This window comes from Piliocolobus tephrosceles, chromosome 15 (assembly GCF_002776525.5).
Source record: "Piliocolobus tephrosceles isolate RC106 chromosome 15, ASM277652v3, whole genome shotgun sequence".
Lineage (NCBI taxonomy): Eukaryota > Metazoa > Chordata > Mammalia > Primates > Cercopithecidae > Piliocolobus > Piliocolobus tephrosceles.
Window position 1 is genome coordinate 69,358,734 of NC_045448.1, and position 27,708 is coordinate 69,386,441.

The following is a 27,708-nucleotide window of genomic DNA, read 5'->3' on the forward strand; positions in this document are numbered from 1 at the left end:
AATGACCAGGCCAGTCTACTTGAGCACATTTTATGCCTTATTTGAACACTGAAATGCTGGTTCCCCAGGCTGGAGAATCCTGAAACTATATAGCACATGGTGAATTGATTTGTGCTTGTTTGGTGTTCAGCTTTCTGAACATCAGAAAGTGGTGAGAGCTTTCTTTACAATTCATTACCAAACTTACCATATGCTAACCAGACCAACCTGGGTTACGGACTGAATGTGGTCTGTTTGCTGTGCCCAAAGTCTTTGCTTTCCATGAGTAGCCCCCAATCCCTGATTGATAAAGGTCCCCACACATGCAAGTAGAGTCACTGCTACAAATACAAACAATTAGCTGGGCGTGGTGGCGGGCACCTGTAATCCCAGCTACTTGGGAGCCTGAGGCAGGAGAATTGCTTGAACCCAGGAGGCGGAGGTTGTAGTGAGCCACGATCATGCCACTGCAATCCATCTTGGGTGACAGAGCAAGACTCTGTCTCAAGAAAAAAAAAAAAGAATATGAACACGGCCTTCATTAGACACTGAAGAGTTCCACAAGGGAGCGGTTCCTTCCGGGGCCCACACTGTTTTTATGCAGAGGTTACATTGCTATTGGTTGTTTAAGTAAAAATGTCTGTCCATATGTTGCTGTTGACTTAACATTTAGGCATAAATTAAATTCTCTCCACGAAATACACGCTTCCTGCTGTCCAGGCCAACAACCTTCTGGCCATTTGAAGAAAATGGACTGATGTCACCTCTGGGCCTTCTGTAGCAGCAGCAGAGTGGGGACCAACCTAAGTGGTGATGGGAAGATAGAGCCTGGTTTTATACCCACTCATGCACAAAATTCCCTCTGTACATGCCAGATGAGGTCAACTTAGATTCTGTACTTTGTCTGAGACTGTGCACTTGGATTGGCAGAGGCTAGCTCGGTGGTTCTTGGTGCCTATGTGTCTGAAACTAGGCCAGGGTTAAGATGCCCAATGGCCCTGGCATGGGTATACATCACTATAAGTCACTTCATTAATGGTAGTGCTGCCATCTCCCTGTCTCACACCTCACAGTTATGAAGCATCTTCATATAGCAACCAATGGGAGAACTCTATGGGGACTCCAGCAGCTGGAATGTGGTCCTTTTGAGTAAGGCCCACTGTGGAGGTGTTGGAAAGATGCTCGGACCAACTGAGAGACATAAGTTGATGAAAATGGTCCTATCACACACAAGGCAGCTTGAGGAAAGAATCTTGCATGAAGGTGCACCCAGGTCAAGTGGTCTGAACTTGTGTTAAGATACAAGAGATGGGAGGGAGGAAAGAGTAGAAGCAAAGTCCCACTTGTGGCCACAGCAAATGAGACCAAATAGTACCTGGAAGAGCATGACGGAGAGCCACAGCGAGGCACAGGCAGATTGTGGGGATTCTGTCACAGAGGATGGCATGGAAATTTTGTAGAGTCCCCAGACAGGAACTGAGATACGAAAGTTACAAAGAGAGAAAATAATTGACATTTCTTGTGTTAGGCTTTACTCATCATCCTTTTTCTCTTTGAAAGCTTGTTTAAAAACCAAAAGTCACTGTGCAAAGAAAAAAAAAAAAAAAAGATACCCATAGGCCTGCCAGATCTAGAATATAACTTTGTCTTCTTTGAGGGACTGCAGTGCTTCCTCATTTCTAGTAAGAAAGGAGTGCAACTTACTGTGTTCTCTTTGTCTTGGCTGCCAGGAAGCTGAGCTAAATATGAAATATGAAGATAGTCCTGCAGGGCATACTGTTCAGTGGGGGCAGAGACAACTGCAAAGCAGTGAGAGAGGTGCTGTGATGAGAATAACTATGGGAGCCCCAGATAGTTCCTAAGAGGAATTCTGACCCCACACCCCTGTTCCCATCACTACCATTCGCCTTCCTTAAGATCTAGGTGCAGATGTTCTTGAGGGCGCCCCAGACTTGCCGTCTTTCTCACAGTGATTTTCCTGCACATTGTGCCTGCTTTTTTGGAGAAGCAGAAGGCTTTATACTATGTACAGAACCTCTGCATGATGGAATTAAATGGAGAGTCTTTATGATCTGGCCCTACTTACCTGCCCATCTCTCTCTTGTCACCTTCCCTTCCCCTGCTGCATACCGGAGACTTCAGCCATGTCCTCCCTTCTGCAGCTTCCAGCTCTTTCTCATCTGCCTGGAGCCCTCTCTCTATCTGGGTCTCCCTTACCACCACTCAGTTCCTACCCATGCTTTGGTCGCAGTGTAAACATCTTGTCCACGGGGAGTCTCTAGTTCTTCTGATCACTGAAAAGGGAGTATAATAATCCTTTCCCAGGCCATTTAAACAGAGAAGTTTACAGCTCTCAATACTATGGACTTCCTTTGAGATAAGAGCCATGAACATTTCTGAACATGGAGATATGAGTCAACCCCACAACTAACTGATCCTTTGGCTTTTGAACGAAATGAGTTGTTCTTAATAAGGTATGTAACACCAGCACTCTAGGCCCTCACTGGGGAGAGTAACCTCAAATTGCCCAAAGAAAGGGGCTAAATTGTCCATTGAGTCTTTCTGATAAAATTGTGAAAGAAAGGAGGACATATGATATAGGAAAGTGTGCATAAGCTTGGGACTATGCTTTAAACAGCAGTGAATCTGGGGCAAGTTGCTTAGCTTCTACAAATGAGACTAGTAACACATATGCTGAGAGGAAGAAAACATTTCATGCATATGACATATGTTAGGTGCTCAGCAAACATCTGTTTCCTTTCTTTATAGACAGTCTCATTTCCAACCTCAGATCAGACTAGAAGCTGTACTTGGATTACATTATCTTGCTATGCTCACAGAATAGGGTTCACTGAGTTGTCTTTTAATGTTAGATCCTCAGTTTATAGCTTTCCTGCAAGTCATGATTTCATGAAACCTGCTCCTAAGTGTACTGGAAACATGAGAAGGAAGAATGGACAATGCCAGCAGCTTCTATGTATAACTCTATGTGAGAAAGTTGCTTGGGAATTCAGTGCTCAGAAAATAACTTTGTCTTCTTTGAGGGACTGCAGTGCTTCCTCCTTTCTAGTAAGACAGGAGTGCAACTTGCTGTGTTCTCCTCTTTGTCTTGGCTGCCAGGAAGCTCCATCACAACTTCTAACGCCCATTTGATTAGCATACTTTTAGTCTTTGTCTTTGATCAGAGTTTATGTGTTCATTACAAATAATTTCCATACTTTAAAAATTTTTATTATTTAAAAATACAGATGGGGGAGTCTCACTATGTTGCCCAGGCTGGTCTCAAACTCCTGGGCCCAAGCAGTCCTCCTGCCTCAGCCTCCCAAAGTGCTGGGATTACAGGCATGAGCCACCACACTCAGCTTCAGATTTTATACTTTTTAGTAGTGACTGAGCATTGCAATTTATCTAAGAAGGGTTCAAGGAATATTAAAATGTTAAAAGTTATTTCTTTTAGTTCATAAAGTAAAAAACAATCCCACAACCACTCATATTCTTTCCCTAGAGTTACATAAAATTATGGAATCTTCAGTACATTCAGACCAGTCATTTCATTTTGTTCACTCATTGATTTACTCATCATAAAACATGTATTTGCTCATCTGTATGTGATAGGTACTTAAGCAGCATTGCCCTGCTGTGCATCTCATGCTGTGAGCACCCCTTACCACCTCTCCACCTTTCTGAAAGTGATGCTCAACTTTGCTACCACCATCTATTCTCCTTAAGCTGTGACTAACTAAGGTGACAGCTGCTGCACTGTCTCCTTTCCACACCATACTACCCATCCACCCCCAAAACATGCACACATGGATCTCAGCTCTGGATGGGGCTGGCCATACCCCACTGCTGGAATTTTGGCCTATGGTGTCTGAACCATTTGCTTCCTTGTTGGTTTGGAGTTTCAAAGTGAAAGAGGAAGCAGTACGATATAGAGTTCCTGAGTCTGATGTGAATACTTTTTAATATTTTAAAATAATTTTATAAAGTTTACAAAAAGAATTTCTGGCAAAGTGTAAACTAACCATAATGGAATGAGCCAGCTATCACACAGTGGTTCAAAAGCTGGCTTTGGGGCCAGATTATCTGAATTTGAATCCCAGTATCATCAGTCAGTCACTGTGTGACGTTGGTCCTCAGGTTTTCCAACTGTAAAATGAGTGCAGTCCTAGTGCTAACTCATGCAGTTATTGTGAGGATAAGAAAAGATGATCTATGTCAAACTTTAGCATAAGAGCTGGTATCTAGTAAGTGCATTATAAACACTAGTAATTACCATTTTATCATTATTGTAATGGACATCAGCTATAATGGAGATCTGATATCAACTCCTTTGAATCAAGTCATTGGTGAAAACCACAGCCAGCGGTGCCAGCATTTTGTTTGTCTTGGTTAAGTTTAGTTCTTCATTCTTTTCTTTAGACATACGGTCTTTACAACGTCTGCAGATACCTCCTTTCCTGCCCAGTGTCTGTTCCTGGCTCACAGCATGCATGCTGATCTGCAGTTGACTGGTCATGTTCTGTTTCTTACTCTTTGTGCTTCCAAATGCCGTATATTCACTTCCTTCTCAATTTGCATGACTTGTGTCAATTTTGTCTGCATGGCTATTCTTGTTTTCTTCCTATTTGCTTTGTTTTGTTTGTCTGTTTTTGCCAGTTCTTTTCCAAATCAGTAAAATGCCTGAGTTGTGACTTTCTAATAAAGATAATGATAGCTTCTGGTAAGTTTCCTGCAGAATGCCTGCTGTAGAAATGTCATTGTCTCTGTGCTATGACAGGAGCAGTTCCTCAAACTTCCCTTGCTTTGGGTAGGCAAAGTGACTCTAGGTTGTTTGCTGTGTGGAAGGCCCTCCTCCATGACTTAGTGCTTCCTCCTCCAGAACTGTCGACCATCTCCTACTGTCATGTGTATCTCTGGCCACTGAAGTGAGGTTGGAAGTTGTTAGTTTGGACTTCAGGGGCTCAGTGTTTAACTGCTTGTGATCACTTACATGTGGGTTACAGCAGTGGCAGAGCAGTTTTTCCTATTAGCTGTAAGAGGCCTGTACCTGTCCTACCAGTCTCTTTCAGATCATTATTTGTAGATATAATTGTGGGGGGAAGAGCAGGACCTTCAAAATGAGGCTCCCGTCTTTCTTGTCCTCAATTCTGCTGATGCTGCCCAAGGATTCTTGTGCATGCATTCTTCCCCTTTGACTGTCGTTCTGCATTTGATTCCATGCATGCAGACAACTCAGAGTAAAGATGATAGCAGATATAGAGTTGTCACCTCCAGTCCATTCTCAGCCCAGCCCTTGTGCTCTGTCCTGAGACCAACCTGTTTGATCTTGATTTTGACACTGATCTTCTTCCTCTGAGCGGTCCGCATTCTCCTTCCCAGGTAGAGTGACAGCTGGCCTGATTTGTCTGGGACTCAGGCTGTTCCTGGGACATGGAACTCAGTGTGAAAACCAGGAAAGTAATCCTAGAATCAGCTCTCTAGGCCCAGGGAAACAAAGCTGTAATTGTGATAGGTGCTCTGTATGTTTCTTGAATTGAATTTCCTGAGAAGCCACACAATTTATGGCAAAAATTGATTTAGGAGAAAATATCTTTAAACCTGGAGTCATTGTTCTTTCTTTTTAGTACGCATGGTTAGAAGTCCTTCCAAATCCATTTTTCAGCCTCCTTGAAACTGTCATGCTAGCTTCCTCCATCTGTTTTTTTTTTTTGAGACGGAGTCTCGCTCTGTTGCCCAGGCTGGAGTGCAGTAGCCAGATCTCAGCTCACTGCAAGCTCCGCCTCCTGGGTTCGCGTCATTCTCCTGCCTCAGCCTCCCGTGTAGCAGGGACTACAGGCGCCTGCGACCTCGCCCGGCTAGTTTTTTGTATTTTTAGTAGAGACGGGGTTTCATCGTGTTAGCCAGGATGGTCTCGATCTCCTGACCTCGTGATCCGCCCGTCTCGGCCTCCCAAAGTGCTGGGATTACAGGCTTGAGCCACCGCACCCGACCTCCCTCCATCTGTTTTTCTTCTAAATCTGTTAGTCTTGCTCACATTTTCTCCAGAAAGATCGAGAGCCACATCTGTCAGTGTATTGCAAGGTGATTCTTTCTAGAATCACACAAAAATTCCTACCCTTGTGGGTCCTATGTCGGGCCCCTAAGTTTGCTATTCTGCTTTCTGGATTTTGTTTTTTTCCAACTCTACCCCTCCCTCCCCATGACCATGGCCAGCACCCAGCTCCTCCTGGGAAGGCTTCCTGAATTACCCAGGTATAATCAGTCCCTCTCCCTGCTGTGAGACTGTACCATTTTGCTCATTTTTCTTCTATTCTGATTGACACATATTTATTGGACACTTACTATGTGCTGGACACTTTAATAGGTTCAGAATGTAAGAAGAAGGAAAAGATTAAGATTCTGACAGTCTCATTAGAGACACTCTGAGGAAGCGGGGCTGTCCCACTAAAGGGAATTAGACATATGCAGCGTGACTGTGACTGTGACATTTAAAAAACTGACACAGGGTTTGTTCTGTAACAAAAGCTTTTCTTGCCCCACTTGAGCCATAGCCTCTAGATATCTACAAGGGGCAAGCTATTACATGTTCATTCAAGTCTATATGCTCCTTCCAAAAAGCCACAAATCAAGCTTCTAATCCCACATTGTTATTCTGGTTTAGAGCCAGTAGAGAGTGCCTGCAGACAATGCAGTTGCATTTCCACCAATAAATGTGGTCTATTTTCATTATTTCTCCCCAGAAAACCCTGGATTTAACCAGTTTTCTGGCCAGCACGAAATGATCCCCGTCTCATTCTTCTGTGGCCTGAAATGCCCAGCATGGCAATGAAAGTGATTGATAATGTAGTCAACTTTGTGTCTTCACAGATAAAAAGTAAGATTCCAGATAAAAATCATTTCCTGAAAGAAAAACAAAAAAGGACACTTGACTTAACCACGAAGCCATACCTGAGTGTAGGAGGCAGTCTTTGAGAATGAGGCCTCCAAAGGCAGATGAGCCTGGGTTTGATTTCCAGCTCAGCCTTTTCTTACTTCTTTGACTGTGGGCAAGTCACTTCAGTGTCTCTGTGTCTCAGTTTTCTCATCTGAAGAATGGGGCCGGTAGTTCCACCTCCTTTGCAGAGTTGTTAGATAATACTTCCTCCAACCAGCTCAGCCACTCATAGTCATAAATAAACCACGTCACCCCTGTAATTGTACCACCTCTGAAACCTCGCTTTCAGACTTCCCACTCTGTGCCCACCACATACTATGTGCCCAGCTCACCCACTCCAGCAGTTCTCTGACATTACCTCAGTGAGCCACCATTCCACTGGTCCCATTTTTTCACTATCAGTCACTGCATTAGGTCCTCCTTACCACAGATTCATAACTAGCATTAAATCTACTACTGAACATGCAGCCTTAAATTATCTGGCCATTTCTCCTCATCATAACCCCTAACCCTATTTAAACCCAATAATCCACCTTCTCAGTGCCTGTACCTGGACAGCTGAACATCATGGGAGAAAATCACCCCTGAGCTGCCTGGATTCACTTTGAATTTATGACCAGTCATCTGAGGTGGGCACTCGACACAGCCAGACCAACTTACTACACCTACTATCTTAGTCCACTAGTGCTGCTGTAACTAAATGCCTGAGACTGGATAATTTATACAGAGCAGACATGTATTTATTACAGTTCTGGAGGCTGGCAAGTCCAAGATCAAGGTGCTTTCAAGAGCAGTGTCTGGTGAAGGCTCATTCCTTGTAGATGATGCTGTCTCGGTGATCTCACATGGCAGAAAGGGATGGAAGGGCAAAAGGGAGGAGTGCTGTGACCTCACATGAGGGAAGGGCAGAAGAGGGTGAACGCACTCCCTCAAGCCCTTTTATGAGGATCCTAATGCCATCCATCAGAGCAGAGCTGCCATGACCTAATCACCTCCCAAGGTCCACACCTATTACTACTGTTGCATTGGAGATGAAGTTTCATTATGAATTTTGGAGGAGACGCCATCATTTAAACTATAGCACATACCTAGTAAATTCACTTTCATTTTCCCCAAAACGTTTATGCCTACTTTTAAATTTTCCCTTCAAGGCCTTAACACTTCCTTCTGCCGTCACTCTCGCTGATAACATTCATAGAGAAAAATATGTACAACTAAGTGAGAATTACTCAATTTTCCTACCACGAAAAGCTTTCGTCTACCCACATCTTCATCTCCAGTATAGCCCATAGGCCTGGACAACAGGGGCCTCCATTGGAGACATGTATTTTAGAGGGTCCTGCTCTTTTCTTGCTCCATCTGTACTCCTTCCTCCCCACAGTGCAAGGAGTCTGGTTAAGGGGACATGCCCACCTAGACCCTGAGCCCTGCCTGCCTTCTAGACCCTCTGAGATTGTGAAATTCCCTATGCAGATGGCCAGGAGCTGCAAGAATGTTTTCCTAGGTCCTCCCACTGGTTTTTCTGCAGACGGATGATTGCAGCGAGGCCCAGAACAAAGTTCGGATGTCTCGGCTGGGGTGTCCACATCCATGTGTGTGAGGCCCCTGGCTGTGAAAAATGGAGCTGGAGATGGAGGGAGAAGGGGCATAGGTTTAAAGACAGGGACCTCCCCAGGGCCAGACGTGGTGACGCACGCCTGTAATCCTAGCACTTTGGGAGGCCAAGGCAGGCAGATCACCTGAGGTTGGGAGTTCAAGACCAGACTGAGCAACACAGAGAAACCCCATCTCTACTAAAAATACAAAAAATTACCTGGACATGGTGATGCAGGCCTGTAATCCCAGCTACTCGGGAGGCTGAGGCAGGAGAATTGCTTGAACCTGGGAGGCAGAGGTTGTGGTGAGCTGAGATTGGGCCACTGTACTCCAGCCTGGGCAACAACAGCAAAACTTCATCTCAAAAAAAAAAAAAAAAAAAAGAGACAGGTACCCCCATGTAGACGTCTTCTTGACACAGGCTTTCAAATATAAGTGATAGATCTGATTCCTTCTTACTCAGCAGTCAGCCCAGTTAAGCACTGGTGCATGCTACTCCACTAGGAAGGTTCCAATTCAAAGTCCCTAATAATCCACACCTTGCTAAGCCAAGAGTGAATCCTCTGTCCTCGTCTTACTCAACTGTCCTGCAGCATTTGACACAGTCAGGCATCTTCTCCTTGAAAAAAAATTTTTAGACTTTGTTGACACCATGCCCTCTGGCTTTCCCTTACCTCATTAGTTATTCTTTCTGAGTCTGCTTTCATGAAGGCTTCTTCTCTACCAGATCTCTTAACAATGAAGTGTCCCAAGCAGGACTGGCCATATCATTTGTGGAGCCTAGTACAAAATGAAAGCGTGGGATCCCTTGATCAAAAATTATTAAGAATTTCCAGATAGTGACAGCAAAGCATTAAACCGTGTGCAGGGACCATCTAAGCATGGAGCCCTTTATGACTGTACAGGTTTTCTGTGAAACTGGCCCCGGTCCCAGGGCTCAGTCCACCTGTCCTCTTATCCAACCTTAAAACCTTTAAAGCTGTTTCCATGGCTTTAAATCCTACCCTAACTTTCATACATTAGCTCCAACTTCTTTTCTGGATTCTGGATGGCCCCACATCTCCACCTGAATATCTCACAGGCTTCGGTCCCCCAGTGTGTCCCGCACAGAATTCTGAATCATCCCTCTTCCCACCCCTCCACACCCAGTTCACCTGCCCTTTGCAAAAGGCTCTACTATTCACGGAGTTGCTCAGGCTAAAAACCTAGAGTCATCTTCCATTCATGTTTTCCCCTTCCACTCCAGATCTAATCCACCAGAAAAGACTTTTGGATTCACCACCAACTTATGTCCTTAATCTGACTATTTCCATTATCTCCAATGCTGTAAACACCACCATTTCTTGCCTAGTCTAGGAAATAGTTAGCTGACTTGGCTTCCTGCCTCCACTCTTGTCCTGGACCATGTATTTTCTGCATGGTGGCCAGACTCAACATCTTTTAAAAGTGGAAATCAAATATGTCAGTTCCTCATTAAAATTTTCAGTATACTTAGGATTAAATTCAAACTCATGATCCCTGCCCACGGGATCAGGCCCCTGCCTCTCTCTGTCCACCCACCTTTAGTCGTCTGCTCCTCCCACAGTGTCCCAGCCACACTCTCCTTCTGTTAACAGTTTTCTGAACACCCAGTGCTCATAGACACCATCTCAAGGCCTGTCTGCTGTTCTCCCTGAAATGTGCTTCCCAGATCTTACCATGGCCTTTCCTCCACTCCATCCAGTTTTAGTTCAAACATTATCTCTTCAAAGACGTCTTTCCTGACCCTAGCATCTAGTATAATTAGCTATAATTAGCCCCTGCAACTCCAATCTGTCTTTATCCCATTACCTTACATTTTTTCTTCATACTGTTATTTGTGCCTGAAACAGTCTCATTCCTTTGCATGTTTGCACTAGATCATAAGCTTCTGAAGGCAAGGCTTTGCCTGTTCCATGCACTTTTAGATAATCACTGCCAAGGACGTTTTCCAGCACATTACAGGTATCAAAGAGATTTTTGTGGAATAGCCTGTCTGTTGCCTGTTAACTTTTCTCCAGCCCAGTGAAATTAAGTAAGTTAAAATGAGTCCGAAGCATTTCTTTTTTCTTGTCCTTATTAGTGATTGAACAACAGTTTGGTCCAGAGAGATATTTCTGACTTTTTTATGGAGAGGGAAGTGGGGCTTTCGGTTTCTGAAGCTAATTTGGAACAGCATGTGGGTAATTGAGCATTTAGCTATCCCCGAGGGTGGTCAGGGCTTAAGTCATTAAGGCTTAGAATGCTGAACAGAGCTACAAGGGGTATGTCTTGCTCCTATAATCAAAGTCTTCTTGATGACTGAAACTCAAGTGTGGGAAAAGAAATCCTTCAGACTCAGCGGCCCCAGGAAAAGCAGCCCTACTCAGGAATCCAAACACGAAAGTTAAACTTCAGTTTTCTAGTGTGGGCAGTTAGGTTAAGTGGGTAACTGTGATTAGAGGTAAGGATGGGCAAAGGAGAGGAAGAAAGAAAGACAGAGAAGCTTAGAGAGAAAGGGAGAGACACCAGCATACAGGGGTGAGGGAGAGGCAGATGGAAGGAAGAAGGAGGAGGAACAAGTGGAAGACGGTGTGGGTGGAAAAGAGGACCAATTGCATTGGGCCCTATGCTTAGAAGGGCTCCACGCTGAATCTGATGTTTTGTTGTGACCATCCTAAAATTCTTAATGATTTTTGAATAAGGAGCTCTACATTTTCATTTTGCGCTGGGTTCTGCAAAGTACGTAGCTGACTGACATTCTGCCATCTTGTTTCCCAGGAACTAGGTCACCTTTGAGCCGTCCCGTGGCCTCATGACTTCCCCCTACCCCAACTGACCGCACCATCAGTCCTGTCCACCTCCTACCTGGATTTCACATTCATCCACTTCTCTTATCTCCCTTTCAAGCCCAGATTCCACTGTAAGCCTCTTAACCATTTCCTATCTTGCAGTTTTCATGGCCTTTAATTTCTTCTCTGTGAGCACCCCAGTGCTTGCGAGTGTCAATAGTTTTGTTGATCACAGCAGTCACCCTGGGGCTAAAGGGAATCATGCAAAGGCAGCCTGAGTGCTTCAGCTGAACGTTCTCAACTCCTCCACTAAGTTAGTGGTTACTAAATGTGGCTGTCCTGGGGAGGTTTAAAAAACTTCTCCAGACCCAGGTTCCACTCCAGAGACACTGATTTAAGTAACAAGGGCTGTGGTCTAGGTATTTGAACTTTTCTAAGCTCCCAAGTGACTGGATATGCAGCAAAGTTTGTGATCTGCTGCCGTTAGTGTTGCTAAGACCCAGAGAAACAGCACAATGGCAACACATTCACAAAATGTTTGCAGTTGTGTTACTTTATTGTAGTGGTTTTGAGTTTTGCAAAATTTTCTTTTCTAAAAATATACATTAAAACATTATTTAATATTCCAGAGTTCAGCTTTGAGTAAAGTAACAGTCCACGAGATAAAAGTGATGTGTTAGGGGGTTACTGAAACCAAAGGTGAAAGCTTTTTGCTTATAATGTGAGTAGTGGGGAGGAGGCGCTAGTAATAGTTATTAATGCCGCTTGTCAACAGGCCCATGGAAAATAGAACAATACATCCTTTCTCTCCCAGCAAGTCCAGCTGACATTTATTTCACCCGCTTTAAGCCTGAATTACTTATGGACTATCTTAGAAGGACTTGTTTTTGGAATGACATTGCAGACTCCAAAAATTGTGTACTGCTTCTGACTGTTTCAGTGTCTTTCACTTGCACACAGTGTCTCAGTCCATCCTAAGAGGGGTTAAAGGATGCTCGTTCTCACGCTGAGCCAGGGAGGGTGCAAGACTTGCCCACTCATCCAGCCAGTGGGGGGTGCTAGCCTAATCCCAGGAAGTCTTCTCACTCCCAACCCATACCTATTGTTGGTCCACCAGCAACTTTGGATGGAAACCAGAGGAGAATAGGAAGGGCCAGGAAAAACTCAGGCATGTAAAAAAGGAACCAATTTTAAGGGTGGAAAGCTAAGGTGGAGATACATGGCATGTATAAATACAACTAAAGAGCCATGGACATTTGCCACATTTTAGAGGACAGTAAGACTCTTACTATCCTCCATTTACTAGTAGATTTCTTCCTTTTCTCACACCTGCCCTTGCCATTTTCCCTTTCTGTTCCAAACGACTTCAGAATGGCTTACAAGTACACCAAGCTAACATATGTATCAGGTTTATATTCAGTGTCTTTCCCTTTGTGTCCATGGATTGGCTTTAGTAAGCCAATAACCCTCTAAAAATGGTATGAAAAATTATATGCATATAGGCAGATACTCAAAGAGGCCTGTAATCTCACAAAGATTAAAACCATTGCTTTATGTTTCCAAGTACAGAAAAGCTCCTTATTAAGTAATCCTGTAATAATTAGTCTTCCTGGTCTGGACCAATCCAAGAGCGACAACTAACCGGGAAATTCCTAGAATGGCCCGCTGAACGCTGGTCCTGGCCAGCCACAGGCCCGCATCCTGTTCATTGCGAGGTGTAAACTAACGCTGAGAGTGGCCACTAGATGGCGGCAAACTCAGCCAAGTTTGGGATGGGCTTCCGTTGGCGCTACCCACTGGCAAGCAGTGCAGGTTCCTGGCAGCCATTTCATTAGCTTCAAAATAACGCGACCATGAATAGTTGATTGAATTTTAGACCCCACGTAAAATCCTTTTGGACCCCACTTATTGTGCTGGGGCAGGGATTTACTGTTCTTTGAATTCACTTGGTCTTTAAAGCGTAGAGGGCAGGCAGCAAAATTACCCTCCACGTCCTGACGTCTCTAAGGGAATAAAGTTTGGGACTGCTATAAATAAAGAAAACTTGTTAAAGTTCATGAAATCAGCTATGGAAATTGTGAAACATAAGTCATGATTCCTTTTGTTCTATAGAAGTGTAAAAAATGAAATCTGCTCTTCAAGATAGAAAAAAAAGAGAGAAATATTATGAATTCCATTTAAAGGAGACACCTACCATTTCTGTTTCCAAGTTCCCCTGGGGCCCACAGCCTTTTATGTGATAGTAGGTTTCCAGAGGAGCAGTGGCATTATTGGTACCTTACAGATAAATGTAATTGGCCTCTTTAGGGCTGTTTTCCCAACTCCACCTCTCTAAGGGCTCCTGACCCAGTCTCCAAGGATGGCTACTGGCTTGAATTTTGGCTTGAACACTCCCCCTTGGACATAGCCAACTAGAGCAGAATGAACAGCTGCCTCAAGCTGTGTCTTTCACAGAGAATGGGCATTTGTGAGTCCTGGAAATCAGAGGGTACTAAGAGAAAGTCCTTTGAACTCTGTTGAGACCTCAAAACCTGCAAAATCTGCCTTGATTTCTACTCTTCCTGTGCCATGATTTCCAACCCCCCAAATTTCTGTAGATTTTGTGAAATAATATACTATGCTTTAAAAATTACAGACACATAAATATTATATACATAGTATATATACAAAGAGATACATATATACATATATAGATATCAGGGTTTCCCAACCTCATCACTATTTTGATCCAGATAATTCTTTATTGTTGGGGGCCATCCTATGCATTGTAGGGTAGTCCCTGGACTTTACCCAATTGATGATAGTATCAATCCTCCCAGATATGAAAACCAAAAATACCTCCAGACATAGCCAAATGTCCACTTGGGGTGGATGGGTGGGTGATAAAACCACCGCCCAGTTGAGAACTATTGGCTATCTATCTTTCTATTTATCTGTATCTAGATTAAACCAACTTGACTTGGCATCTGTTTCTTGCAACCAAGATATTAACTAAGACAATGGGAAAATAAAGACCTAGAGAAATTATGTGAAATGCTCATATAGTAGCACAGCAAGTTACTGTATGGCAGAATCAAGACTAGATCCCAGAGCTCCTGAACATTAGTGGACTTTCTGCTACTTTCCACAAGAGAACTCCTGTGCAGGGTTTTTAACCACACCAACTTGCCCAGTATCTTGCTTTCCTTTATATCAAAACCCAGTACTACTTGAATTGTGGAAGGAAAACACTACTGGCTACATTTTCTTATTTGTTCAGGACACCAAAATAAATAATGTGGGTGGGGATCATGGTAGGGCTTTCTTCACAGGAAGTTGAAGCAGTGTGGGCTTGTTGGCATCACATGGCTTTCCCTAGCACCTGCCAAAAGAGCAAGCTAAATGAAGGGGTGCTATCTGTCCACTCTGAAATGTTACTCCCTGATCACTGGGGTAGATTTAGCTTGATGTTGCTCTTGAATGTAGTCTTTCCCACATTCCCATGTTTTTTCAGGTTACTTACCTCAACAAGTCACTATAGAATAGTAAACATCACTTTATTTTTTTCATTCAGAACTTGCATTATCTGTGGAAACATTTGAAGGTCAGGAGGAGGTGAGAATGTCAGCTCTGTATAACAAATGTGCAACAAATGTGGGCAAATGAAAACAATGTTTCTAAATTGTCATCCAGTAAAATGTATTCATTTTGATCTGCAATTAGATGGGTTTTGTTAAATACATACAGCCGAGTAACAACCACCACAATCAAGAGTTCCATCACCGTAAAAAATTTCCTCCTCCCATCTATTTCTAATCAGCCCTCTCACCCAATCCAAACCTTGGACAGCCACTCATCTGTTACTTCCATGCTTTTGCTTTTTTTGAAATGTCATATCAATGAAACTATAATGTGTGCCTTTTGAAACCTGGTTGCTTTTATTCAACATAATGCATTTGAGATTCATCCGTATTATTACTTGTATAGATAGTTTTGTCCTTTTTATTTTTGAGTGGTATTCTATTGGATGAATGTATCTATTCATCACTTGAAAGATATTGGGATTGTCTCTAATTTTTAGACATTATGAATAAACTGCTGTAAATATTTGCTTATAAGTTTGTGTGAGCATAATGTTTTATCTCTTTTGGGTAAATATTGAGGAGTGCTACTGCTGGATCATATGATAGGTATATATTTAACTTTATGAGAAGCTACCAAATTGTTTCCCAAAGAGGATGTGTCATTTTATATTCCTACTGGCCACTTTTAGAAATTTCAGCTGTTTCTAATTCTCACTGATCCTTGATATTGTTAGTTTTTAAAAATTTTATGTTAATTATTCTAATATATTTGTAGTAGTATCTCATTGTGATTTTAATTTACATTTTCTTAATGACTAATGCTGTTTGGCATCATTTCACTTGGTAAAGTCTCAGATCAAATATTTTGCTCATTAAAAAATTTTCTTTTTTTCTTATTGTTGAGTTTTGTCCTTTTTCAGACACATGATCTGCAAATATTTTCTCCCAACCTGTGGCTTGCTTTTCACTCTCTTAGGGCTTGCTTTTCATTATCTTAGTTTTAATTTTGATGAAATCAAATATCACGTTTTTCTTTTACGGATTGTGCTTTTGGTGTCAAGAGTCGTTTTTGATAACCTCAATCCAGTATATTCTGTAAATATTGAATACATTTCATAAATATTATAGACTCTTTGAGTCTTTTGTTCAACTCCTGCCTGCAATGGTTTGCATGCATTTTCTTTTATTTTTTTCTCTCCAGCACTGCCCACAGGAACACACCCACACACTTAAGCATTATAAACACAGATTTCCTGTGTCACTCTGAACTCTCAACCCTCCTTTTCCAGGCCTCCTCCCAAAGATCATAAAAGCCACATTTTCCAAAATAGCTTTTATCACTCAGAGAAAAGTGCTGGAAGATTGTAATGACCAGCGCTATTTTTATGGCAGAACACTCCAAAATAAAAAAAAAAAAATTCATACTGGATTCTCTTTTTCAAAATTATGCAAGTTATTTCAAATGGCATTCTGAAAACTCACCCCCTGCCAATCCATCAATTCCAGGTATAACATAATCAATGCTATGTATTAGTTGAATATAATGTTAAAGTCAATTAATTAGCTACATTTATCTATTTGTATTTTGAAACCTCTTTTCATATATTAAAAGGAACAGAAATTTTTGCATCCTTTTTCTTCAGTCTGAGTACAACTTCTACCTACCTCTCTTGGGTCTGATTTTAAGTAGTCTCGTTTCACAGTTGATACAATAAGAAAATGCCAAGAAAGAGGAGTGGGGGTAATGGTTGAGTTAAAAAGTTGAAAGAGGAAAAATTTGATCCTTTCTTGAGCACACAGAGCAACTCTCTTTCTTTAGTTTCTACAATTTTACATTAAGATATTTACTATTTCTTTTCTAAATGTGCCCTAAACCAGTTTATTATAAAACATGTTATTTTATGTTTGATGAATCTCTATTTGGTATATGCATTAAATTTAATGAAATTATATCCTTAAAACATAGCCCATAGAGAATTATATGAAGATGGCCGAATCTGTCCCCCTACTTAGACAACAATTACTCTTTCCAAGTCTGTCTGATGTATCTATTTTGGAACCCTGGTGTCTAATCAAAACTGGCAACTTCCAGAAGGAGGCTTGGACAGTGAGTTGTCCTTAATTTCAGTGAGTTTCAGCTCTTAACACAATAGTGGCTACACATCCTCTACCCCTAGCCTTGTGGCAGGCTTTCCAGATGTGCATACATTCCAGTAGCAGCTTGTGCTCAATGTGCAGGAGCCAGAATGGGAAAAATGAACCCTGTCCTACAAATAATAGGGATCTATGTTGTGATCACTGATTCCTGCCTCTGGTGACAGAGGTACAGACAAAGAAATGGCAACACATGGTAACTTCCAGGGGATTTAAAAAGCATGTGCCTTTTCCCGTGTCTCCTTCATTTTTTTCCTTTTCCCTTTTTGGGAGCCAGACATTGAAGACTAAGACATTCAAAAGCAACCACATATATGGGGTAAGTTGGAAAGACATTGAACTTGCCCAGGGGAAGGTGCAGCCTCAGAAAAGACCTAAGAAGACTCCAAGTTTGCAGCTCAGGCTGATCCTTGGCAACCTACAACAATTATAACAAACAAACAAAATCCAGCAAATCCTTGAGGAAGGGAGACAATCTGATTTCCAGAGTTACCATATTGTTAGATTCAGATATCCAGTTTTTGGCAAAAAAAATCATGAGGCGTAAAAAGAAACAAAAAAGTATGGCCCTCTCAAGGGGAAAACAAAGACCAACAGAAAGTGTTCCTGACAAAGACCTGATGGCACATATACTAGACAAAGACTTTTTAAAAAATCTTAAAGATGCTTTAAAAACTGAAGGAAAATATGGAGAAAGTCAAGAAAATGATGTATGCGTTAAATGAAAATATCAAAAGAGAGATAGAAAATACAAGAAAGAAACCAAAAAGAAATGCTGGAGCTGGAAAGTACAATAACTGAAATGAAAATTTTATTAGAGGGATTCAAAGGCAGATTTGAGCAGGCAGAAGAAAGAATCAACAAACTTGTAAATAGGACAGTGAAAATTATCAAGTATGAGAAATAGAAAGAAAAAAGATGTAAGAAAAGAGATCAGAGCCTAAGAGACATCTGGGGTACCATTAAGAGGACCAGCTTACTCATTGTGGTAGTCCTAAAAGGAAAAGAGAGAAGGGTACAGAGAGAATATTTGAAGAAATAATGATGGAAAACTTCCCAAATTTGATGGAAGACATGAATATAAACATCCAAGAAGTTCAATGACAGCTGATGAACTCAAAGAGACCCACATCGAGACACATTATAATCAAACTTTCAAAAGTCAAAGACAAAGAGGGAATTTTGAAAGCAGTGAAGGAAAACTGATTTGTCTCATACAAGGGATTTTCAATAAGATTATGAGCAAATTTATCATCAGAAACTTTGAAGGCCAGAAGGTAGTGATCTGATATATTTAAAGTGCTATTTTTTTGGCTGTCAATTAGAAATTTTATACCCAGAAAAAATATTCTCCAAAAACGAGGGAGAAATTAAGACATTCTCAGATAAACAGAAGCTAAAGGAGTTTTTTAACCTGTCTTTGCAGTAAATGCTAAAGGGAGTCCTTCCTGCAGGTTGATACACAAGGACACTAGACAATAAATTGATGCCATATGAAGGAAAAAAAAAGTCTCAGCAAAGGTAAATACATCTACAATTATAAAAGTCAGAATTACTATAATGATGGTATGTAACTCCACCTTTGGTTTTCTGCATGATTTAAGGGTCAAATCATTTTAAAAACAATTATTAGTCTAAAAGCTAGCATTATTGTCAGTCTGGTTTGTAATTTCACATTTTGTTTACTACACGATTGTGGAGACATGAAAAATTATTAGTATATAAAAGTGTAATTTTGAGACATTTACAACTTAAAGGGGTGGGGTGCAGAGCTGTTAAAGGAGCAGAGTATTTGTATGTTATTAAAGTTAAGTTCATATAAATTTAAAATAGAATATCATCACTTTAGGATATTAAATGTAATCCCAATTGTAACCAAAAGAAAAGAGCTAAATAATATATATGTACACACACACGAAGGAAGAAAGTTAAACCTTTCACTACAAAAAAATCAACTAAGACAAAAGAAGATAGTAATACAGGGAATGGAGGACAAAAAAGCTGTAAGGTATATAGAAAATAGATAGCAAATTACAGAAGTAAGTTGCTCCTTGTCAGTAATTGCATTAAATGTAAATTAGACTAAGCTCACCATTAAAAAGACAAAGATTGGCAGAGTGGATAAGAAAACAGTCCAACTATATGCTGTCTACAAGAGACTCACTTTAGATCCAAAGATACAAATAGATTGAAAGTGAAGATAGAAAAGGATATTTCATGCAAATAGTAACCAAAAGAGAATGAGTGACTATACTAATATCAAACAAAATGAACTTTAAATTTAAAAAATGCTACAAGAAACAAAGAAAAACATTATACATTAATAGATTGCTCAGTATGGTGGGAAGATATAACAATAATAAACATTTACACATCTGATAACAGACCATAAAAATATATAAAGCAAGCATTGACAAAATTGAAGGGAGAAACTGACAGTTCTGTAATAATGTGGGAGACATCAATACTCCACTCCATTAATGAACAGAACAACCAGACAGAAGATAAGTGAAGCAATAGAGGACTTGAACAACACAATAAACCAACTAGATTTAAGAGACGTATGCAGAACACTCCATCCGACAACAAAATACACATTCTTGTCAAGTGCACGTGAATATTTTCTAGGATAGACCATATATTAGGACACAGTTTAAGTCTCAATAGATTTTAAAAGGTAGGTATCATACAGAGTATCTTCTCCAGCCACAATGGGACAAAGTTAGAAATTAATAAGAGAAGGAGAACTAGAAAACTCTCAAAATTGTGGAAGTTAAACAATACACTATTAAACAAACAATAGATCAAGGAAGAAATCACAAGGATGGTTAGAAAATACTTAGAGGTGAATAAAAAAAACACTGCATGTCAAAACTACGGAAAACAGAGAAAGCAGGAGTAAGAGGGAAATTAATAGATTTAAATACTTACATTAAAAAGAAGAAAGATCCCAAATCAACACTGAACTTCATAATTTAAGAAACTAGAAAAAGAAAGGAAAAACTAAACCCTAAGCTAGCAGAAGGAAGGAAATAATACAGATCAGAACATAGATAAATGAAATATAGAATATAAAAATAATAGAGAAAGTTAAAACCAAAACTTGGCTCTTCAAAAAGGTCAACAAAATTTACAAAGCTTTAGGTAGATAGATAATGAAAAAAAAAAAAGAAGATTCAAATTACTAAATTCAGAAATGAAAATGAGGGTAATTACCACCTATTCTACAGAAATAAAAAGAATTATAAAAGTACTATAAGCAATTGTACACCAACAAGTTTGATAACCTAGATTCAATAGAAAAATTCTTAGAAACACAAAACCTATCAAGCCTAAAGTAAAAGAATAGTTTTAGTTTAGAAAAGAATAAAATCTGAATATACCTCTAACCATGGCAATTCAGTCAATAATAAAAGATCTCCTAATGAAGTAAAGACCTGATGTATTCACTAGTGTGTTCTACCAAACATCTAAAGAAGAACTAATACCAGTCTCTTTGCAACTTTTCAAAATAATTGAAAAACAAGGGAAACTTCCTAACTCATTCTACATTACCTTGATATTAAAGTCAGACAACATTACAAGAAAACTGCAGACCAATATCCCTTATAACATTGATGCAAAAATCCTCAACAAAATGCTGCAACAGAAAACTGACTGCAACTGCATGTTTAAAGATTATACATCCAGACCAAATGGGATTTATTCTTGGAATGCAAGGGCAATCCAATACAGAAGAATCAATCAATTTCATTAACACATCTCATTAACAGAATGAAGGGGAAAAATATATGATCATCTCAAATGATAGTCATGTGTTTGACAAGATTCAACATTCTTTCATGATAAAAACAGTCAATAAACCAAGAATAGAAGGAATCTACCTCAATATAATAAAAGTCATACTTAAATAACCCACAGTGAACATCATACTCAACGTTGAAAGACTCGAAGCTTTTACTCTGAGATCAGGAACAGGGCAAGGATGCCCACTTTTGCAACTTCTATGCAATGTAATACTTGAAGCCCTAGACAGAGCAACTAGGTAAGGGAGAGAAATAAAAAGCATCCACATTAGAAATGAAAAAGTACACTTACCTCTGTTTAGAGATAATATAATCTTATATGTAGAAAATCCTAAGGATTCGACCAAAAAACTGTTAGAACTAATAAACCCAGCAAAGTAGCAGGATACAAAGTCAAAGCTCAAAAATCAGTTGCACTTCCATACACTGACAGTGATCAATCTGAAAAGAAAATTAAGAGAACAGTTTCATTTACAATACCATCAAAAAGAATAAATTAATTACGAATTAACTTAACCAGGAGGTGAAATACTTGCACTACAAAACCGCAAAAACTACAAAATATTTCTGAAAGAAATTAAAGAAGAATAGAATAATGGGAAGACATCCCAGGCTCCCTAGGTTGGAAGACTTAATACTACCCAAACCAACCTACAGATTTAATGCAATTCCTATCAAAACCCCAATGACTTTTTTTTGTAGAAACAGAAAAACTCATCCTAAAGTTCATATGGAATCTCAAGGGATCCTGAATAGCAAAAAAAATTTTGAAAAAGAACATTGCTGGATAACTCACATTTCCTGATTTCAAAAATTATATGATTACTTACAAAACTTAGAGTAAACCAAAACAGTGTGGTAATGGCATAAAGACAGACACAGATTAATGGAATAGAATAGAGTGTCTAGAAATAAGCCCTCACATATATGTGTATGGTCAAATGATTTTCAAGAAGGGTACCAAGATAATTTAATGGGGAAAATATTATCTTTTCAAAAATGGTGCTAGGAAAACTGGATATCCACATGCAAAATAATAAAGTTAGGCCTTTAACTCATACCATATATAAAAGTTAACTCAAAGTGGACCCATGAACTAAATTTAAGACCCAAAACTGTAAAACTCTTAGAAGAAGATGTAGGGCAAAAACTTCACAACATTGAATTTGGCAATGATTTCTTGGCTTCAACACCAAAGGCACAGGTAACAGAAGAAAAAATAGTCAAATTAGACTTCAGAAAATTTTAAAAATTATGTATCAAAATATACTACAAACAGAGTAAAAAATCAACAGAATAGGAGAAAATATTTGCAGATCATATATCTAACAAAGGATTAATATCCAGAATATATAAGGAGCTCCAAACTCCACAAAAAAAAAAAAACCTCACAAAAAAACTCAGTTCAAAAATGGGCAAAAGACTCGAATAGACATTTCTCCAAAGAAGATATGCAAATGGGCAATAAATAAAATAATGCTATCAATATTAGTAATCATTAGGGAAATGCAACCCAAACTCCAGTGAGATAGCAACTCACACCCATTACGATGGCTGCTATTAAAAAACTGAAAGATAACAAATGTTGGTAAGGATGTGGAGATATTGAAACCCTTCTGCGCTGTTGGTGGAAATGTTAAATGTTACAGCTACTATGGAAAACAGTATAGCAGTTCCTCAAAAAATTGATCCCACAATTCCACATCTAAATATATGCTCAAAGAATTGAAAACAGAGTCTTGAAGAGATATTTGTACATCACGTTCATAGCAGCATCATCTGTAATAACTAAAACATGGAGGCAACCTAGGTGTCCATTGACAAATGAATTGACAAACAAAATGTGGTATATACATTCAATAGAATATTATTCAGCCTTAAAAAGGAAGGACATTCTGCAATATGCTATAACATGGATGAATCTCGAGGACATTATGCTAAGTGAAATAAGCCGCTTCAAAAAAGACAAATACTGTATAATTCCACTTATATGAGGTGCTTAGAGTAGACAAATTCTTAGAGACAGAAAATAGAATGGTGGTTACCAGGGGATAGGTGAAGAAGGAAAAGGGAGTTAACTCTTTAATGGGTACAGAATTTCAGTTTTTCAAGATGAAAAGAGTTCTGAAAATGGATGGTGATGGTTGCGCAATAATGTGAATCTACTTAATACTACTGAACTGTACACTCAAAAATAGTTAAGATAGTAAATTTTATGTGTGTTTTACTGCAATAACAATAATTGGGAAAAAATAAATCAAATCACACAAGTTATAATTGGAGAAAAGTAGCCCAAGTCAAATATTACAACTCATTTTTCACCTTCAAAAGATCTCGTATGCTATTAGATGTGCTAAGCCAGAGGGATTTGGAATTGGGACTGCATCCTTGGGTCCTGGTGTTAGCCTGTTGAGTCACCCCCTCATGGTTCTCCTTCTTTTACCTCCTGTTTGTGCATCTCTGGTCCCTGCTTCTCTAACGTCTGCACAAAAGCTTAGTTGATCCTTCAGTGACTATTGGCTAAAAACAAACAGAGAAAGCAAAAAGAAACAAAAGTGGTATTCTTCTAGTTCTTCCATAAGAACCGTGAAGGAGTGGCCAACCAAAAAGAAACGTCAAGCAGAGGCTAGTGTGTGGGCCAAGAAAGCCCAGGTCAGATAGAAACACTACAGTTGCTCACAGATACATACAAAATAAGTCCTGACATTTTTGTGAGGACCTTGGGTGATAAAAGGGAAACCCCCTAAAGCATTTTTCAGGCAGCTGATAATGTTTGACAGCTTTGAAGAGGAAACAGAACTGCCAGATGTCAGTGGCTGAATCATGGGGAAAATACTGCATTCTGCAAAGCCTTACTCAAGTACCATGAAGTGTAGCCCAAAGTTGATAGAAATGCTGGTAAATAATGCAATTTTATGAAAAAGTAAAATCTCGATAGTTTTTCACAAGTCACCAGCTGTAACGAAGACAATGATGTTGGTTTTTTATATTTGTTCATCTTTCATGAATTTTAGAGTGCTTTCTTTATCAAACTCTAAAAAATCTTTAACAAAATTGCAAAGTGTCACAGCAGTGAAAATTTTCATAAACTTCACAGCTCTTAATTATATGACACAGTAGAAGCATCAGAAATTTTCTGCTGTGTCATTTTCTGTTTCTTTGAAGATTCTCCTCTGTACTTCATCATTTTTCCATATACAGTTAAAACACCAAGCAAATATTTGGCCTGAATCCTAAAAATGTTTAATTCTTCCAATTTTCTGTAGTCGAATTTTCAGCAATATAGAGCATTCCTTCAATTCTCCTCAACCCTTTTTTTGGTTTGAAATACTCTTTAACACCTAAGAATGTGATCTTTTGTTCTTTATAGCTAACATTTAATATAAACTAATGTTGAATTTATCAAAAGCAAGTTCATAATCTTCGAAAACATACAAGTTTTTAAATTATTGATGGGCTGAACCATTTGCTAGTTTTTTAAATATTGAGGAATTCTTGCATTCCCGGAATATTCTAGACATTTGAGTGGCAAAACAGGCAAAAATCTCTAACTGGCATGTTTCCGGCATGTTTCACTGCATAAAAGGTGTAGAAAATTATTCTCATTTTTTCTATGCAGAGACTATTCTACTTGTCACTATTTCCATGGTGGTTTTTTTTGTGTGTGTATGGCAGTTATATATATTATTTAGTTTCTAATCTTTCTTTTAAAAACTTTATTGAGGTATAATTTATATGTCATAAAATTCCTTCATTGCAAGTGTACAATTCAATGATTTTTAGTAAATTTATAAAGTTGTGTGATGATTATCACAATCCAGTTTCAGGACATTTTTATTACCCCAAAATGTTCTCTCCAGCTGTTTTGCAAACAATCCCTGCTCTCACCTTCAGTCCTGGCAACCACTGACTCTACAGAATTGCCCTTTCTGGATATTTCTTATGCATGGACTCATATAATTTGTTGTCTTTTGCATTTGGGTTCTTTCACTTAGCTGAATGTTTTTGAGGTTCATTGTGTGGCATGAATCAGTCCTTTGCTCCTTGGTGTTGCTGAGTAGTATTGCGTTATTTGGCTTTCCCACATTTTGTTTATCCAGTTACCTGTTGATGGCTTCTGGATTGTTTTCAGTTTTGACCATCATCTGTAATACTGCTAGAAACATTCACATACAAAAACTGTTATGGACATGTGCCTTCACATCCCCTGAATAGACTCCCAGCAGTGGAATTGCTGGGTGCTATGGCAAGCTTATGTGTAACTTTTTAAGATACATCCAGTTAAGGGGTTAAAACGGGAGGGTAGCTCCCCTCTCTGTTGAAGGAAAAGTTCGTTTTCTTCTTGTTTTTCTTTTTGTGTAGTTCCAGGTTAGTTGGAAAGGCACCCCCTGTTCTCACTGATATTGTGACCTGGTTGAGGAGCTAACAGGACAGAGCTGTTACTTTTTGTCCGGCCTGACTTTGGGCACCCAGGGTAAACTGGAAATAACATGCCCCAGCCAGGCTTCTGTGCACACTTGGAAGTAGCTCTCAGGTCTCCCTCTGTTCCCTGCTTCCATGCTGCTGCTGTTCCTCTCCAGGCGTTGTTAGTGCAGGTTTTTCTTGGGCCCTTTCCACTCCCTCTGGGGCAGGCTGTTCCATATGCATTGAGTTGTGGGACCAATGGCTGTCTTCAGTTTAGCCTTGCCTATCCTACATCTTGCAGAAATCCCTCTTCCCCCCAAATGACATGCAATCATAGCATCCTTCTTTACTTTTACTTTCATTTTAGATTTCCCCTTATTATTACTGAACTAGTCCCTTTGTCATTTTAATGGAAATTTGGAAATGGAAGCTCTTGCCATGAGGTCACCTAGAATTCTAGGTGGTCATTCCTTCCTAAGTTCCCTTGCAGACCACCCTCGGGCTCCCTCCAGTTTCTACTGCCCTTTCTCCCTCTCTGCCAGTAAGTGTTGGGGTAAAAGCTGACTTTACAGGAGATACTATCCATACTGGCAGCCTCAGTAAGTCCCTCGGTTCTTCCCATTCATCAGCTGATAAAGTGACAGTGCAGGGGGATGGAGGCGGATCTGTCTGGGAGGGAACGTGTATGTGAGTGGTGTAACATCTGTGCAGTGTCATTCTGCTGTGCTCTGAGGAGTAACAGTTCTGAAATGCAGACCTTGGAAAATGGACAAGTTGAAGTTTAGAACAATAGCTGACATGTAAAAAAAAACCCAACAAGCCTATTGAATTTATTTTTAAGCCTAATAGAATCTTGAAAAAAGCCATTTATTATATCAGCATTCCAAACATCAACAGAGAAAATATAATGAACCCCCATGGAGAACCACTACTGAAATGCAACACAAGATTTTGTCACATTGTTTTATCTATCCCTTTCTTTTTCTTTTATTCCGTTTTATGCTAAGATATTTTAAAATAAATCCCAGACACATTTTCCCCATGCTTAAGTATGCGTCCTTAAAAAATATGGAAACTTTATTTTCTAACCACATTGTCCTGATCACGTCTAACAAAATTAATCAATAATTCGATGGTATCATCTATCCTCTATCCATGATCAAATTGTCTGTTTTTAATGGAATCTTTTTATCAGATTGTAGAATAAGAGAAACACATTATGGCTTGTTTCCTGGGCCCACCCCACTGCTAGTATTGTTCATTGATCACCTTAACTCTCAGTAGAGTTAAAGTTTAAAATCACAGCTCCCTAAGAGCTGTAGAGGCCCCAGAAACTGACTGGAGTGACGCCTGTTAGGCTGTAAGGGCTTGTGGCCTCCTCAAGGGCCAGTGCTTGATGGTAGTTGCCAGTACTTGAGCATTGTCCTGGAAGGGTCCTTCCTGTGCATTACTCAGGCCGTATAATTCATCCATGCTTATGCAATACAAATATTTCAAGCATCCTAACGCACTTATTTATTTATGAATGCCAGTAACCAGTGAACCAAAACCTCTTACCTAAAATAAATGACTAGTTTTGACAATGGAGGGGTCCATACTTCGATTGCTATTCCTAATTTAACACACCAGCAGGGTGCTGGGCAGAGCTTACTGCACTAATTATCCTGCAGTCTTACCTGATGAGAATTGTTCTTCCTTTACACTCATGCCTGGGAAAGCAGGTAGCTTGCATATGCAGTTAAGCAGCTACAGTGTCACCCCAGAGAAATCTGCCCTCTGATTGCCAAATCTCCACTTTGCCTTGTGCTGAGGAAGAGGCAGCTCTGGGGCAGTGTTCAGTAGGAAACATTCATGATTCCGCAAGCTTCTTGTTATTACACGTGGCTTCCTGTTATGCAGAGATAGGCAGAGAGGGCCGGGTAAGGTGTTGCAACTGATGGAGACACGCAGACCCACAAGAGGCAACTGCACTCTAAATTCCTAAGAAACACGAAAGCCACAAAACATGAACACTGGAGGGGTGGCCCTGGAGAGGCATCCTAGGTCAAACAAATTTGCTGGAGTGCAGAAAAACCTTGCAACATTTGTTCCTGGCTCAGGTTTCCAGAGCTGCTGATGAGAAAGAAGAAACAGAAAGCCAGTACTCCTCTCTCTCTCCCTTTCTCTCGCTCTCTGTCATTCTCTCTCCCTCTTTCTCTCTCTCTCACACACACAGAGATAATGTCCCTCTCTCTGTCTCATATTGCTACCAAGACAGCATTTTTTACCTCTTCCTGCAGAAGACATAGCTATTGGTGCCAAGCCCCTTTCCAAAGCAGAATTTTTTCCTCTAGGTTGACATAGTCACTTGTCAAACAATAAAGGGCATTTCTAGAATCCATAGAACATGAGACAATTAAATCTGCCCAATTCCAGAGTATTGAGGCAGGCATTTAGGGAATGACTTTTAGATATTTCTATGAATTAGGTTATACAAATTT

General features: G+C 39.9%; 1 protein-coding gene and 1 long non-coding RNA gene across 3 annotated transcripts in view; one reads left to right on the top strand and one right to left on the bottom strand.

Annotated features, from left to right (window-relative positions):
* ARHGAP25 (Rho GTPase activating protein 25) overlaps positions 1–27,708 on the top strand; it is a 91,956-nt gene that overhangs the window by 3,539 nt on the left and 60,709 nt on the right. The gene's annotated exons all lie outside the window — the stretch shown is intronic.
* Positions 492–27,102, bottom strand: LOC111550519. The gene is made up of 10 exons (XR_004228485.1): positions 26,905–27,102; positions 21,117–21,265; positions 14,804–14,866; positions 9,187–9,292; positions 8,730–8,797; positions 6,931–7,170; positions 2,066–2,273; positions 1,684–1,973; positions 1,355–1,455; positions 492–782 (listed from the first exon to the last, which is right to left on the bottom strand). It is a non-coding gene; the product is annotated as an uncharacterized LOC111550519 (long non-coding RNA).